Source organism: Cyprinus carpio, chromosome A1 (genome assembly GCF_018340385.1).
Source record: "Cyprinus carpio isolate SPL01 chromosome A1, ASM1834038v1, whole genome shotgun sequence".
NCBI lineage: Eukaryota > Metazoa > Chordata > Actinopteri > Cypriniformes > Cyprinidae > Cyprinus > Cyprinus carpio.
In genome coordinates, this window is record NC_056572.1 from 12,409,138 (window position 1) to 12,427,888 (window position 18,751).

Below are 18,751 nucleotides of genomic sequence, written 5' to 3' on the forward strand. Positions count from 1 at the left end.
AAAATCGTATCGTAATTAATGCATTTCAGAAAATTAGGCCTAAAAGTTTGTTTCAGTCTTCCACCTATTCTGTAGCTTATAGACAACGAATCAGTTCAAAACATTTAAGCTTTGGACATCACAAGACTAATAACACATATCTGCAATTGACAGCGCGTTTTGTAAATCAGGGTCTGTAATATTCCTTCAAAGGACCGCACCAGTCGTGAACAGATTCTCATGCGTGCTGATTTTGGTTGATTGTGGGCAAAAATTATTTTCACGAAAACGCTAGAAAAGCATTTTTAGATATTATGTAATATTTTGTTAAAATTGGGGACCAATTCCCCAACTACGTACACACTAAATACGTTTACTGCATAAATCACATAAGCTCAATTATATATTTTAGCCTTAAAAAAACTGATAAATTAAACAAAAGGACAGCTGCGATGGGGGGCACTATTTAGTTGTACATACAATAAATTGCAGATTTTTTTTAGGTATATTGATTAGTTTTTTTATCTATCTATCTATCTATATAGATCTACGACCTATCTCTCTATCTATCTATCTATCTATCTATTATCTATCGATCTATCTCATGGAAGTTGCTTTCAAAATCCTTTTGACTTGAGATGATGCATCAGCCTTTATGCAGTGTAAAACACTTTGGATTAGAACTGTGTCTGCCTAATATAAATTGTAATGTAATGTTATATTTATATTGTAATGTTTGTTAATAAACTAAATAAACTGTGTTAAAGGTACACCAAACATTTTTTGCCAAACGTTGTTGATATTGAAAAAGCACCAAAAAAAACACGCCCATACCGATTCCAGGCCTTCCCGCTCCTTGAGTTCTCTCCGCCACTGAAAGCTATTGCCATATGTACGTGGGTCCTTACCTCTCTTTTTTGTTCCTACGAATTTACTATTATTTATACATTTTAATACAAGGAAACTTTATGGGATAACATGCATTACAATCATTTTGTGGGTTTCAAGAGTGAGTATGATTTTCTTTATCATAAGAGTGAGAATATAAATTTATTTTCATTACTGACACGCCCCTTATTGCTGATTGGCAGCAGTGCTCCTCCCCCTGTAAGATGGTCCAATGCAACACATACTCCTTTTAGGGAATTGATATTCCTTGTCGGTGTGAAGCCCTTTATTCCAAGTTGGATGTATAGGGCCATTCAGATCACATGATGGAGACCTCTGTTATTCGGGGAAATTGCTTCAATAGAAAGAATTCCATCTTGTGGGCATGGGCACACACAAGCTTTCACATCTGTGATTAAGAGGGGAAGAGAAAAATGATCATCACGTTCACTGGAGAGGGCCTTTGTCATGTCAGTAAAAGTGACTTCATCATCATTAGAGACAGTCCTTCCTCTTAAAGTTCAGAATCGTTGTCAATTGGTGGTACATTTTAAAAGCTTTACAAAATTTGAGCTATTATCGGTTACAGCCGCCATCAATCTTGTTTGAAATTTCATAAATGAAAGGACCTGTTCAATCTCAGTAGAGGACAGAGCATATATATATATGTTTCCTCCTGATCCATTTGCATGCCACAGCTCGGACCCGTTGATCCAAAGAACTGTCATGCCAAGAAAAGCTTTTATGGTTAGCAGTCCAGATGTCGGCAGGTTGTAGAGACGTGGGTTATTTTCTTTAACTGGTTTCTTGAACACAGCTTCCATCAGTGCATAAGCATTGTCTAAATAGCATGCAAATTATTATTATTTTTTTCCTTTTCCCATTTTGTATTTATTTACTTGTTTTGTTTTTATTTTTATTTATTTAATTTTTTTTATTCAAGCTACATACTTACAAGAATCTTCCTGAAAGATGGGGAGTCAATCGTGGAGATTTCATCTACCACATACAGTACTCTGCCATTAAGCTGTATTAATTCTTTATCGCTTTTTGTTTGCTGCTGTCCAGCACAATAAAGTTTTGCCCCCATTAGCAGAGACAGAAATGTTTAAATGGGTGGGCATACATAAATCTGTGTGGGACAGTGTGTTGCCTATGAAAACTGCATGGTCAAAATTGCCAACAAAAAAATACAGCATTAAGGTTCATTACACAATACTTCTAAAACATGCATTAACATTATTAAAGTGCCACTGTTATGGATTATGAAAGGTTCATGTTTTTGGTTTTGGGAGTCCCCAAAAAACAGGTTGGCATGCATGCAAGATCGAAAATCACTTTTATTGTCTTATAATAATGAAACGGATGCCCATAATTCCAAGTAATAACAATGACAAATATTCACTATTCATCGACACATTTTTAGACAATTGCGAGCAAACAGATATTGCTGCTATCCAGTTAGCCAGAGACCTACCCGCTGTGCAGTGCAAACACAACATACACAACTAAATGCATCTGTTGCATGTACAGAGAACATGAGAGCAACCATTTTTATCATACTTACAGGTTGTGATTTCAGAGGAGGAAGAAGCTGGTCAAATAAACTGGGTACTGATCCTTCCTTTCATAAAAACTGGCCTGTGAATCCTGCGTTGTATGAAATTTGCATTACTGTAGCAGTCATCAGTAAAAATGACAGGGACACAACACAAAGTTGGGGCTATACTGATGTGGTATTGCTGTAAAAAATAACTTTAACCATTGATTCTTCACAGCCTCGTCCTTTGGCAGTAACAAAAATAAAATAAAATAATAGATTTAACCTCACAGTGCAGAGCACAGCGTCTTCTCGACATGATGCTATCCACAGGAATCTGTTACAGTTTTGATGGAGGTTGTTTTAAGTTTTTTCCCAGGTCTGCATGAGCAACAAGTGGGCGGGCAATATGCTAATGTTTCATGTTGCCATCAACATGTAGCAGCCTTGGGATTCGTTTTAAAGACGACTTGTTTAAATGATTCAGAGTCGACTCTTTCTTTTGAGAGACAATAACTTTATTCACGGTGCACCTTCAGATTTAAAAACTTTGCAGGATGCTTTCATATTCACTGAAAGGTCACTTTTTCAAAATGAAAAGGACATTTTTTATTAAAAAAATTAATTTGTTAAGTTAAATGTTTAATTTTCAAAATGTACTAATAACATTATTAAATTCAAAGTTGTATCTGTTAATATTTGTACCTCAGCTAATGTAAAGGTAGTGTAGGCGATTTTCGAAAGTCTAGAGATAGCAAGCTAGCTTTGAAAGCAAGATCCCCACCCTCCCTGCGTAATCACTCTGCCAAAGACACACCTACTCTACAACCACATGAACCTGCTCAGGCAGACCAGCGACATGATGACGAGATGGTGTTGTTGGAGTGCTGAATGCAATGCAGTCAGATTTCCTCATGTCTCATTCACCTATGAGAATACATTGTAGTAAAAAAAAATGCATAATATCACAATAATAGCACTTTTCATGTATGCAAATACATATTTTTGAGACCGTTCGAACCAAACATTTAGATTGGAAAAACATTGTATGGTCCTACGCCTTCCACAGACTATATAAATACATTTAGACCACTTGGCTTAGTGATTGTTATCGGGATGTAAAGTGACTTTCATCCAGCATGACAAAAAAAGTTTTTTTTTTTTTAACCAAATCATAAAGGCCCTGCCTTTAACAATGAGCAATACATTTTTGTTTTACAGTGTTTTATTAATCTTTGTTAATGTTAGATGGATGCTTTAACTAACGTTAACTAAAGGAAGTTGATTGTAAAGCATTACCTCATTTTGAGACAGTGGTACAGTAGATTATTTGAATAATCAAATGTCTCTTTCAGTTTGTGTCAAAGGAGAGTGAAACATCGAGGAGTGTATAGAAAATGAGTGCAGCTGCAAATATGCAGTTTGTTGTGGAGAACAGTATCTAGTGCACCAAATTTTGTTTCACACAAAGGACACATCTGTTTAGGAGATCAAACACTGTACCTATGTTAATATGATGCTTCAAACCAACACGTGTCAGACGTTTCCAAATGATAAATCCATCACCTGCAGATGATCTGCTGGCAGGTTCATTTGTTGACAGTCCAGATTTATTGCTAAAACTTTAACTTTTTAAAGGAAACTGATCTGATTTACAGCTTCAACTATTTCACAATTCAACTTCACAAATGTACACATTTTACTATTATATTTCTTGTGCCAAAAATTGTGGAATTTGGTGGAAACTAACAGAAACTGAACGAATCTCATTTTGACAAGTGTATGATATACGCCTATAGGAAGAGGGAAAAGAACCTGGAATAGACCATGCAATCTCGTTTAATAGTTTTTTAATAAATAAATATATGGTGAAAGTATGTTTATTATTATTATCGCTTAATAAATTACAATCCATCCAGTTGGGAAAATTGCCCAACTTCTCATTGGATGGGCCCACAGTTTAGAGGCGTGGGAAGGGCCATGCCCACACAGAACCACCTGTTGTACAGTACACTACGTTTCTCCCCACAAAATTTAAACAATTGCTCTTTTTTCCAAAGCAGCTATATGATATTGGCTTCTCCATCTTTTGACGAAGCTAGCTTGTGCGTTGGTGGACATCCCGTGCATAAACCCATGATAAAGATTATGAAAAAACTGATAGGGAGAGTTACATTTTGAATTTTAAATCATTAGTGATTGTGACAAAACAAATTAACTGTAATTAGCCATTTTTGGTAACGAACTGTATAATTATTACTTTAAGTTTATTAGTAATTTATACCCTACTAGTTACCAGCGTAAAAGTAATTATTACTGTAAAATAATAACTAGTACTGCCTAACACTGCCGGTGGGACATATGGTAGCAACACTTGCTGATGTCTCATAAAACGATGCAAAAGACATCAAGCGGTTTTTTAAGTAACACTGCATGAAACAGATGTGTGTATACGGATCAGTAAACCCTGTATACACAACACAGATTTTCTACAAATCTGTAAATATTACTGACCAGACACGGGACATCACATGGGTCCGTATACTACAGAATATGTACCAATTTGGGTGTATGTTACTGAGGTATTCTTCAGTGCAAACAGACACTTTGTTGCCATGGCAAGTAATCCCTTAGAACATTTTCTTAGGGGACATTCCACACCTTTTTGTGTCCCACTGTGGCCCCTCACCTTTTGGTCATTTCATGTTAAATTGGATTGGTAGATTTGAAACTATATACCCACCCTAAACCAGACAGATACATTAGGCAACTGTCAGGCATAAAGGACTTTCCTCAAAAGTCTTTCATGGTAAAATTGTGATTGTATCCCACCCAAAACCCAGAAAACCCAAACCCAGAAAAGTGGACTTTATTGGTTACATTTAGAAATATATTCCTCGACACAAAACCTTCCAGGTGAATGATGATGATGGTTGCAGGGACCATGGGGCACATAGTAATGTTTGTTTGTATACTCAGTTTATTATTATATGAGGTGGGATCAGAATATTCAAATATTGTTTCAGTGGGATGGCATTGATTTTCAGTTTTTGAGATTTATTTATTATTTATTTATTTATTTCGTTTTATTTATTTATTATTTATTATTTTTTTAAAACTCCATAAACGTCATGATTCAGTTCATCTGGAAAAGAGAGGAAAACCAAAAATGGCAAAGACTCAGCTGTGTGGGAGCACTTTAAACTGAGTAAGGACAAGGACAAAGGCAGTGTGTGCCCAATATTTGCAATTTGAAACTGGTCTACCACAACAGCACATCAAGTTTGAAAAATCACCTGTAAGTAGTACGCCTATAGTATATTGTTGGTGTAAAAAAAAATGAGCTTCTTTTATCCCCCATGTTAATCAGTAATTTTACACATGATGAAAATGTGCACTTAATTTACTTGGAAAACACTGTGAATACGGCTCACAAAAAAAACAAAACAAAAAAACAAAACAAAACAGTAGCCCAGCCTAATAATAATTTTGTCTGTATTAAAGTATTGATCTTAAACAGAACTGGGGTGGTTTTGTATCATAGTGCAGTGTCGTGTACGTAGCATATAAGCATATGCCCAGCGGGTGAGGCACGCCCACTTCCGGCTCGTGCTGTTCTGTAGTTTATTTAAAGTTTATTAATTCTGAACATGTCGCGTGTCCATATTGCCAGCAAAATGCGACACTGCACTCCCTGGGTCCACAGCACACACATCCACTCTGCGTGAAGTCGATTGGATGACCAGTCTCCGACATAACAAAAAATGCAAACAGACAGACCAGATCAGCCAACACACAAACACACAGAAGATTCCTGCCGTTGATACACAGTGTCTAAACCCGGATGAGACAAGTTATCGTGTCGCCGTTAGGCGCGGCAACAGCTTAAAGTCTGCCTTCACTGGATGCGACTATGCAAAAATAACTGGAAATTTGTGTCAGCTACGTCCGTAAATAGAAACGTAGCAAGGCAGTTTACTTCAGAGGAATGTGGTCGTGCCACGCCACGCCAGCATCGAGAGAAGAGATAGTTCAGCCCCCTCCCTACCGAAGCTTCGAAAATTCGGTGTTGACTGTAAAAAACTACGAAGCTTCGAAGAAAAAAAAAAATGGGTATTCAGACCAGCCCACACATATATATATCTAGTGTGTGTGGTGTGTGTGTGTGGTGTTAGAAAAAAACTAAATGATAATAGGTAAGGTAAGACATGTCACAGCAGTTAAATCTGTGTCTATGTATATTGCATGTCCCAACCATTATATCATTCATATTAACAGGTTAATAGATGATTTATTTAAGATATATAATGATTTTGGACAATTTAGAGGAAATCCTTAGTAAATGCATGCACTGTAATTAAACCAATTAGATTTTAGTCAACTAAAATCTACTGTAGATTTTAGTCGACTAAAACTAAAACAATTCAGATGGCTAAAATATGACTAAAACTAAATGGCAATTTTCATTAAAAGATTATGACTAAAAACTAAATCAAACCTTTGCTGTCAACATTAACACTGGTGTAATGGGAATTTTTACTTGTTCAATTGTTCACCAGGGAAAAAGCATTGTGCAGTTATCATACAAATTTAAATGCTTGGCAGTTCATTTGAAAATAATCATGTTGCCTTTAGAATACACCCAGTGTTTCTATGATGGAATGAAATAAATTATAATTGTAATTGATTTCTGTGGGCAAAGCTGCATTTTTCAGCATCATTACTCCAGTCTTCATGTCACGGTCACTGTGATTTTTTCCAAGTAAGACATGTTCCTGGATCAACATAACTGTCCAAAAATATAGACTTACCCAAACCCTACCTCTAAAAACTAACCCTACCTATAATTTATCATAAAATAGGTGTGAAATGAATAGCTGAATTAACAAGGGTGTAGAAGCATCTAACATGATCGTTAAGCTTAAAACAGATGTTTTCTGAAACGTATCCCTCAAGTCTGATTGGTTGATAGGAATCTTGTTCCAGGATCAACAAGGATGTTTATCCAGGAACATGTTGATGTACGTTGGTGAAATCATGTTTCATCTCAGTGTCAATCATCTTTTAGAAAGTATGATTTTGCTGCTCAAGAAAACATTTCTTATTTTCAGTGTTGAAGAACAGTTCTGCTACTTCATCTTTTTCATGAAACTTACATATGTTTTATTTATTTTTTAGGGTGCTTTGATGAATAGAAAGTTCAAAGAACAGTATATATTATAAATAAATAATTTCATAATGCAGAATGCCTCTCTGGATATTGCGTTATGTTTCAGTATAAGCAAGCAAATAATGAAATTAAATTAAATTGCCAATATGTGAAACTACATATGACCAAACTGGATGGTCTCATAACCTAGAATTTACTTCTTGCTGCATTTTTTGACAACAACATCGTTAGCTGAAGCAATGGATTGCTGTTCTTATTGCCAAGACTATTAAAAAAACAGGAGTTATTACATCCGCTGCTTTAATATGTTGTGGTTACACCACACCCACACACACACACACACACACCACACACAATCACACTGAGGGGGCATTTTAATTGGGTTACCACAGAAGGTGCTGGTCAGATTAAACACATGGAGAGAGAGCACAAAAAAGTGAGATGTTGATGGTCAACACTCCTGGCAGTGAAATCTGATCGCCTCTGACAGCCTGTTTTGAATAATTTCTATTAGAGATGATAAAGAAGAAGGCGTGCTCAGATCAAAGTCATTGTCCGAGTAGCACATTAACTCATTGAAACAGCACAAGATTAACGAAAGCTGAACCTGTTTTTAATAGCCACTGTTTACTTCTTTACTGAGGTCTCAAACACACGTGGGCCCATAGCGTGTTTTCAAGCAACTAATCTGCAATCCAAGCTTCTCCGATGCAATCAGATATTTTATTTGATAAGAAAGCAGTTTTAATGCCTTCTGCAATTGTGGTACTGGTTGTCATGGCAAAAGGTTAGGGCGATATAGAGAGTGGCATTTTTTTAAAAGTGAAAAACCTGTTCTCTGTAGGAGTGGGTTTGTGGGTAGGGATGGTTGAAGGTTTTCGTTGACGGGGGTCAGGAACAGAAGGGTGTGATTAAAATGCTCACTTTTTTTTTAAACATTTTTGTTGGAAATGAGGAGCCCGAGTTTTATTTGCCAGGTATACAGTACATAAATGCTCAGAAACGGATCGCTATATTTTGGGTTTATTCATGGAGCCCTTTCTAGCTGTGTCTTTGTGCGCAGAATACCACATTACACAGGCGGATTTAGTCCAAAAACCACCCTGAGAACAATTGTATTATATCTGATTTATTACTGTACTGCAAATTATGGATCATTTGATATGGACGAACGACACTGTCAAAGCTATCATATCGCTCGGTTAAATGTGAGAAGTCGGGAAGTAATCAGGGAAAATAGAAAGCTTGTTTGGTTCTGTTTGGTTTTTGGGGGATGATTTGAACAAAACCTATTGTATTAATTCTTCTATGTAACTTCCCCTGTAGTATTAGCAATAAAACTTAATTGTATTAAACGTGCACTTGTAGTGTCCTTCAAAATGTATTAAGTATATATAACGAAACTTTAATAGCTATTGTCATAACAAGGTAATGGCAACAGTTTGTCTTTTGAGAAACATGTTGAGATAAATGTTTTAAGTAAATTCTGTCCATGATTTAAAGGAAGCTTACACGTATTTAATGTTCACTAAAGCATATGTAACGTACTCGATTATAATTTTGGACTGTTATTTCATATCAAAAATAGCTTTAGCACTTAAATTAATAATATATTCAATGTATACAATTGCAACTTCATAAGTTACATATGTGTAAGTATTATATATTACCATGACAACGTTTCAATAAAAACTGGCATATTAAAGTATAGTTTGGATAAAAAAAATAATGGAACAAATGTCTTATGAAACAAACAAACAACAAAAAAACACCAACAAAACCCAACAACAAAAGCCTGTTGAAATTGCACACTGAATACACATAGGCATATTATTAAACAGTGCTTGCATTTTGGCTTGCATTTGAGCCCAAAGATTCATCTAATGTGATATTCTAAATATATTGTGATCCATGGGATTCAACGTATACTCTATTAAAGACTCAATAATGTTGTTTTTCCAGTAGCTAGCTACGATAATCAGTAAATCAAGATTTGAAAAATCAAGATCAAGCTATAAAAATCTAAGCAAGTTTATTCCATCTTACCATTTTATGAGGCTAGGTCTATGTGCTAGCCTAGCTCAAGCTGTAATGCTCTTTTTATGCTAGCCAAGCTGTCTGTTATCCATCCAGAGAGTTACAGTACTGGTCAAAAAGTGGTTCCCAAAAGTTTGGAATCATCACTATTTTGTAATGTTTTTAAACATTTGCATTCTCTTTTGCTCATCATGCCTATCATTTAAGAGTTGTTATTGTTTACTATTTTTTTGTTGTGAATTGTTCACAACTACTCTGTTGTGAATGATTTAATAATTACCATTAAAAAATAATGGTTTTTCTGTTTTCATTTACTTTAAAATATATTGTATTTCTGTGATGGCCAAAGCTGCATTGGGAACATCATTACCACCATATCTTCAGTGTACATGAGATATAGAAGAATAACATGTAGTAATCCTATATATTACTCCAGGCTTCTTGGATGAATAAAGAGTTTAAACAAAGAAACAGCATTTCCTTAAAATATAAAACCTTTTTTTAACAAATACACTGCCGTTCAAAAGTTGCGGGTCAGTATTACTCGCTAGCTCTCTCTTATTGTTTTAGTATTTATTTTTTTTTAAAGTAAATTATTTGTACTTTTCAACAAGGATGTGGTAAATGGTGTAATTAAGTTATAGTAGCAGACTTCTAGTTTAGAGAAAATGTTTTATATTTTGAATATATAAACACTGGTTCTTAAGTTTCTATTCATTCAATAATCATGAAAAAAAAGCATCACTGAATTTGGTAATTTTGCAGGAAATATTCCGCCCCTTTGCAAACCCATAACTGCATTAGTGACAGTTAGTTTATGAAAACATTATATTCAGTTCCCATTTAGAATATTATCTCATGTATGATATTTTAGTAATTAGTTTACATGAAAGAATTATTGGTTGCGAATTACGCCACGGAACTCTTGTAACATTGTTCGAATAATCATAATTTATCTATATTATTGGGTTCGAGTATCGGGCCAGCAGTACCACAAACTACTATAATTAGGTTGATTTTAGCCTACATAATAATAGAATATTAGCCATCTATTGAGTACTAAATTTAAGCACATTAGTAATGCCTTATTCTACAGTCCCTAATCCTGCCCAATGTTACTAAACGTAAACAACGAACCTTACTAACTATTAGATAAGCAGCAAATTAGGGAATTATTTACTGGAGGGAAACACGTTCATAGTTAATAGTGAATTAGAAGTGATTCACGTATTCTACAAAAGTGTGAACGAAATATATAATCAATATAAAAGATTGTATGGGAATACGAGAAATCTTATTCAATTAATGGTTTATTTTCCATCATTTCATGTGTCAGTACTTCACTTTACTTTCAAATACCAAAAAAAACAATTAATAATAAGCATAATCACTTTGTTTTAGTTTTATACGGGTTTATTAGTTCACACAAATTACATAAAGAAGGGGTTTTACCCAAAATTAAAATTATGTCATTTACGTCATGACATTTCAAATCCTGGTGAGATGAACTGTCGTGAACAACCAAACCTCTCTTCTTTATATAAATCTATATATATATCTTATCATTATGGTAGATATATATATCTATATTATATTTACTATATAGATAATATTTTTCCTTTGGTGTTAAACAAGTGCTGAGCAATGTCGGACACAAATATATGCCAGACATTTACTCAAGCAGCTACGTTGTATTGTTTTTATTTTACGTATTTATTATGCTTTCCTCAAAGGGACTGATTTCATTAACATTACTCGCCAAAACAAAAAGGCTCTTCAACCCCTCGTATTCAGCTGACACTAAAAACACCCAACTCTTTGCCTTCAAACACATTTCTATGGACATAGGTTTACAGTTCAAAACCCCTCTTGAAATGTCACGGTCATCCTCCCTGACTCATCTAAAACAGCTTTATGTGGGAAATGTTATGCTAGTGCCAGCAACCTGTTGTCTCAGAAAGTTATTCCATCATTTGTGAGTCTGTAGGTGTCATGCCAATGTCAAGATGGCCGAGACTGCACTTCTGTGAAGGAAAAAGGGTGATTTATTCTGTACTGCACTGGCAAATACAGGGCCGCGTTTGTGGGTCATGGTTGGCGTTCAACAGATCTTTTCTATGCTATGTTTCTAGTGAATTCCAGGGTTACTTTTGAGCTCTTGTTAGCACATAGGAACAGTTTAGAAAGGAGACCCAATTTTGTGCTTGTTTCTACATAAAGTTCGTGCCTAAACATCTATGCAATAAAATAGTGACAATTACGCAGGCTGTAAATATGGTGGCAATTCAACACTGTGCTGTGTTGTCCTTCAGGAATTATTCTAGTAGTAGGAGCGATCCCCACGGCACTTTTTACCATCCAAAGCCTATGCATCTCTCTTTTTTTATTGTTTAAAAATAGAAGAATAGTCTGCTGAAACTACTGTGGGTTATTAAAATAGTGTTTGTTGTGTCTATTTTATTAATGGCTTAGGTGGTATGACCTATTTCCCTACTTAATATTCAAACTACTAATTTTTTACTGCATGCAAATACATCCAGTCCAGTTAGCAGGATCTGCTTTCATTATACATGAAGAGCAAGAAAGGAAACATGGAGAAATGTAAAATACACTCGTGGGATGTGTTGTCACAAACAGTCGAACACTATCCCATCAACCTGCAGTGAAGGAGGGCAGGGCCTGGGCAATATTAGAGACCAGAATATCCAAAGAGAATTTAGGACTTGTGCCCTAGCACATCACCTAGCATTACAGGCAGCGTGGCAAGCAACACCACCATAAAAATAAATAAATAAATAAATAAATAAAAACTGGTGTTAGTGTTTTTAGTGTTTATTTTATTTTATGTATTATTATTCTTCTTACTATTATTTTGTATCTCCATCTGTACAAATTTAAATACAGGACAAAAATGATCAAATGAGACAATTTTTCTTCTTTCTTTTTCTTTCTTCTTCTTTCTTCTTTTTTCAAACATAACAGTATTTTCTCTTTTCTTTCTTCAAACATAACAGTATTTTCTCTTTTCTTGAAATAATGGTATATAAAAATTATGATGGTTGTTGCACACTTTTATGTTGGGGTTATTGTTGATAGCAAAAAAAATGCTTTTAAAATGTTTGATTTTTTTGAAAATCAAATAATAACAAACATATCATATTAGTGACTCAATGACATTGTACAGGTAAAGTACGTTCATATATGTTTTTTAATAAAAATATACATAGTACAAAATTTATAGTCGTTATTGATAGTATTGATGCAGTTTGTTGTTTGTATTATTACTGAGTCAAAACAAATGTATGTGTAAAACTTGAATACTTTGGGATTTTGACTTGGTTTTAATGAATAATCTAATAATAATAATAAAAATGAAATAATTTTAGTATTATAGTATGTGAATTTTTGGCCTTGAACTAAAAAAAAAAAAAAAAAAGGCTCCCAATTTATATTAAGTGGGGCAGGTTTGGTGGTATGGGTACGTTTAAAGAGTGGTTTTAGGTGTAAAGGAGGGTAAACAGTGTAATTATAAATGCAGTTATAGAAATTAATTGGCAAATGTAATACATGCATATATTTTTCAAATGTAAGTACAATGTAAAAACATCTATGTACACAACTAAGTGCACTGTACAAAATCATAATTAAATGTAAGTACATAGTAGTTCAGGCCTCGTAATATAGTGGGACCAAAAAAAAAGAGACAGGACATGGTATATTGAGCACTTTGAAATGTGAGGTCATTGAACTATTATTCTATAATGATATGTAGACTAAAATATCATTCTCACACAATCGGTTGAAGGTCAGTATGGAGTTGGAAATGGCCTTTACGTTAATCTAATAAATGCAGGCTCTGTCTGCATTCTACCATATGCTCTATTTGGACCTGAAAGCAGCCACACAACCTGTTAACGCTCTTATCTCATCAGTGGAGATTGACAACCAGACCCCTATTCTCAGGGGGCAGATTCCAGTGATTGAGACGATGTGTCAGGGATGCGGTGCGCACAACTGTGTGATTAAGAAAGTTATTATCTACAGGCCAGTCTTGAAAATCACAAATGCAGTTCCCATTAGGCAGGAATGTTCTTGAAAGCATTTGATCCCATTGACAGGTTTGTTATACCCCCATGCTTGCACAATCATGTCGCCATGGCTTTTGTTTACAGTTATTATACTGTACGTGATGACTTTGTTTCACCAGTAAAAGATTTACACAGGGGGTTGTGTACCCAGGACAATTTACTGATGAGTACATATACAGAGTCTATTGATCTAAAAACAAATCAACTAGATCATCCAGGTCTATTAATTGAGCACAACTGTGGTGGATAAGAAAGTTATCTCTACAGGCCAGTCTTGAATAATCACAAATGCAGTTCCCGTAGCAGAAGGGATTTTCTTTGAAGCATTTGATCCCATTTGACAGGTTTGTGGTACCCCATGCTTGCCACAATAATGTTCGCCATGCTTTGCTACATATATACTGTAAGTAATGACTTTGTTTCACCAGTAAAGATTTACCACAGTGGTGTTGTGTACCCCATGGCCCATTTATGTTGACTGACAGTACATTACCGTTGTCTTATTGAGTCTATAAACAATATCAATATATCATGCAGGTCGTATTAATTGCGTCATAGTTGGGCAGGTTGTCGTAAGCATTTTGAAATTATCATCATCTGACGAGCTGTACCTTTTTTACTGAAAAATATTTATAGAGCAATTTTAAGTTATCTGACATTTATATCATATATATATAGATATATAATTATAGATATATAATAAATATATAATATTATATATATATATCATATATATCATACATATATATATAATATATATTATATTATTATTCTTTATTATTTATTATTATTTATTTGGTTGGTTGTCACGTTTGTTTGCATGTTGCTATGAATTTAATAGTCATTTATTTACATTTTACAACTCCTTTTTAGCTATCGATATCAAACATCCAGTTCAAAAACTCGAGACCACAAAGACACCGTCTTCTTACTGGACCATGCTTATTGCCCATGAAATATATTTTGACTTTTTAAATTTGACATATACTGAGCCACAATTTGGGTTGTCTTCAAGATCGAGAGAGAACCCTCAGGTGACCCCTTTGTGTGCCTCAGATATTCAATTTCACATCCTGCCGACTACATTTAAGATCACTTGCTAAACACTTCAAAAACCTTTTCTTTGTCCTTATAGTATAGGGCTCGGAGGAAGGAACACAAGCTATGGAGTTCTTGCAGGAACTTATGAGTTCCATTAATACATTTCCTTAGAATAAACTGCTCTTTTTCGGTGCCCTTTGGAGGTTCTCCAGAGGGGCTAACACTGAAAGTGCCCGTCTAAAAAATCTTAACAATGGTGCACTCAAATGATCTTTTTGTTCTTCAACAATGTTGTCCTATGGCCCATTTATAAATTTCACAGTCACCATTTCCTGGAGCTTTTGTATTCACTGCCAGTTTTCCAGTTGAAATATTGGGGGACACATCGATTACACAAGTGTAAAACATATTGAATGAGATTAGACATCACTTAGTCATTCACACGGTATAGCTATTGGGCTATATATAAATGATTTCTTACGCACTACTATAGATATTGCCAGCAGCTCAGTGAACACAATACTGTGTTCAACCAAGCAAGTGGTAAATAATATAAACCATTCCTTGTAATCTGGCGATACATGGCTGATAATATGCCATGACGCTACGCTATGTATCTTGTGAGATCCGGGGAGTTCGGTTTACCTGCAAAGCACCTACCCACTGGCGTAGTGCGTTACATATGCAGCCCTAAGTTTGTTTGTTGATTCACAAAGAACAAAGTAAATGAGGAAAAACTAGGATGCCTGGGGTGTATTCAAAGCGCCGCCTTACTGTCAATGAGTGCATGGAATGGTGTGCTTTGGATTGATTGAGCGAATATAATGGCATTCTGCAGAGGAAAGAGAGGGGAAACGTGTTGTTGCAGGTTTGGAAAGGAAGGGAGGCACAAACATGACAGAACGAACTCGGCAGATTCACTTTTTTGCGTAAAATTAAAAAAACTATATACCAATACCACCAGATATAAAAGATTTTGGCGGAAAACTAAAAAAAAAAAAAAAGGTGTTATCAAGTTTTGGAAGCACAAACTCTTTAGTACACACACCACAACACACACACACACACACACACACACATATACTACATATATAAGATGAAGTTTCTGATAGCACAGATCTATCACTTTTGGCCGGTCAGAGAAAATCTTCACGCAATCATGCTGCACTATCAGAAGTTCCGCGCTCCGACACTACATGCATACCGTGCCTGAGCCCAACTGAAAAAACGTGCTCTGGCCCCCACCTCTTCCAACTGAGCCAGCGGATGACATAAAACAACCACGCCCAAGCACGGCCACACAGCGATTCAACAACTAGTTAATACGCACTGGGCTTTGAGGGGTCAGACACGCTTGGGTACAGTTAAGATTGCCTAGTGTGATACACCCTTATCCCACACACACGAGTCCTCTCACTAGCCCCATCCTGCTTGTTGTCCCGCGCCAACACTATGCAGTATTGGGTCCGGTGACGTGCAGGTCTCTACCGGACGAAGATACCTGTTAGAATGTTATGATTCGAGGCTTGACCTCTGAGCATAACTAGTTTTTCTATGACAAAATATTTTCTTTTTAAAAACGTTACTGCCCTGGAGTGGGCAAATCGCTTTTGGTTATTATTATTTAATTTGATTACATTAAATGCCTATTAAGCTGAGAATTTATCAATAAATCAATATTTTTAACTGCCTACTATGTAAAAGGGAATACTCCTGTAAAACAGAAAAAAAAGCACCTTATTTTGTTTTAAAACGTGTTTGCAAACTTGCAACCTAGTTCATTTGCACTTTTGTTCATATGGGAGTGAGTACCTTTTAACTGAAAAAAAAAAAGTGCACAATACATACTTTTGAGGGGCCCAAATTATTTAATTTTGTGCATAACAATGTGATACATCGCAATTAATCACAGGGGACTATCATGCGATTAATCACAATTAAAATTTGTAATTGTTGCCCAGCACTAATATATATATATATATCTAATATATATCCTATATATATTATATATATGTAGAATGAAATATGATAGTGTTCATAGTGTGGTGTTGGGTTATTTTTGTACGCTGGTATGTGCTCAAAATCAATCTAGACTAATAACAAATGTAATCTGCTTCATACATGTACCTACATATGTCCTATTCTTAATGACAGCTTTGCTTTTCTTTAGATACACCTTTAGGTACTTGTGTGCAGTAGCAAAACTGCCGTGTGTTGTAGTGCTATTATTATAAGTTGAATGGATTTGCATGTGTTGTAGGCTTATTGGTGAGGTTTGCTAAGCCGGAGTATATACTTAGAAAAAATTGGCAATGCATTGTGCTTCCATTTTCTTGTAATTGCTCTATAACATACATTTGTGCCCTATTGTACCTTCTTTGTTAGGGAAATATCTGCTGAGAACGTAAATGTTCAAGGATCATTTTGAGAGTAAGAGGTGAATAAAAAACAGTCAAAAATGATGGAAATTGAAATGTAATAAGTATAGTGTGCTCGGATGAAATATTCTAAGTCTGTCATGAATGAGGTTTGTGTTGAGGATGTTGTTCAAAAAGACTGTTGCCTGATGCTGATAAACGGCTGTGCTCATTGCTGCCTCACATTGTTTGATGATTAAATGCATGCCCCTTGGCAGAAATTACAAACAATCCATGAATTCAGAACATGTTTATAATAGTCATACATTGCTCTGAAAGTTAGGAAGTACTGTATATGTCATTGCAGCAAAGACAAAAAATAAAAAAATACTTGCATCATAGTTAATATTTTTCCTGGTCTCATTGGTTTATCTTGGATTAGAATAATTAGTTTTAGAGCTACTTATTAAGCCCAAAGTATGGTGAATGAAAACACTTCTACTGTAGCTAAACAAGCTTAATTCCACACATTGTTGGTTCTGAAATGTGGTCAGAATGCAACTTATAATCTACAGTGCAATTTTATTCTCAGCCAGAAGGGCATAAATTACATAGTATCAGATATTACATAAACCAACATAAACCGCCTTATACTGCAAATTTTTTTAACTACTTTTATGGTAAAAAAAAAAAAAAAACCTTCATGGTTGTGTGGTTTTCAGATTTGCATTGAGGATGTGTTTTAATTTCCGATTTGGTTTCTGAATTTAAATTGTGGTAGCAAACGGTGCAGAAATGCAATTTACTTAACATCAAACTTGGAGTAATTGGTAAAACTTACAATAAGGTTTGTTAAAAATAGTTAATGCAATTGGTATTATAATGTCTCAACAATGTTTTGAAGCATTGACTCCTAAAGTATTAAGTACATTCAAGTTTAATTATTTATAAGGTTAGAATTAAAGTTAAATTAATTATGATATTTGAGTGTGTCCCATGATGATGTCAAGAATTTGTTTAGTTGTGTTCTGTTTTGAAAAAGGACACTTTGGAGTTGTTGTCACAAAGTTATTTTCATAACATATCTTGTATGCACAAAGGGTAAAATTAACATTCCCACAAGCAGACAGTATATACAGTACACCTGATTGTCTTCTCATTAAATAGAAGTGCCCATTTATTGTGCTACAAAGGAAGCAAAAAAAGAAAACAAGTCGGACCTAATAACGAGGTGTTTTTAATTAATTTAATTTCATACTGGGTGCAATCACAGTTATCAAAGGCTTTCAGTTCTCCAGCCCTGAGTACAATTAGAGAATCGTAGTCTGTCAAACAGAATGACTCGGTGGTTGAAATACTATTGTGTGATCAATCGCAATGGACTTCGGGTCTATGAAAGGGCCAGGACGTGTCCTATTCATTCTAGGACTGATTTTTAAAGGTCAATGGGGTAAAGACTATACATTAATATTGAATTCACTCAGTCTGATTACCAATAACTGCCATGCAAACTACAGTATGACCTTATTTTCTCACAAAACCTCACGGTCTAGATATGCATGACTGTATCGTTCTCTATTCAATTGTCAAGCTGAAAGCTTTAAATAAAATCCAGCTGAACCATCATGGCTTTTTTTTTATAGATCTCTAT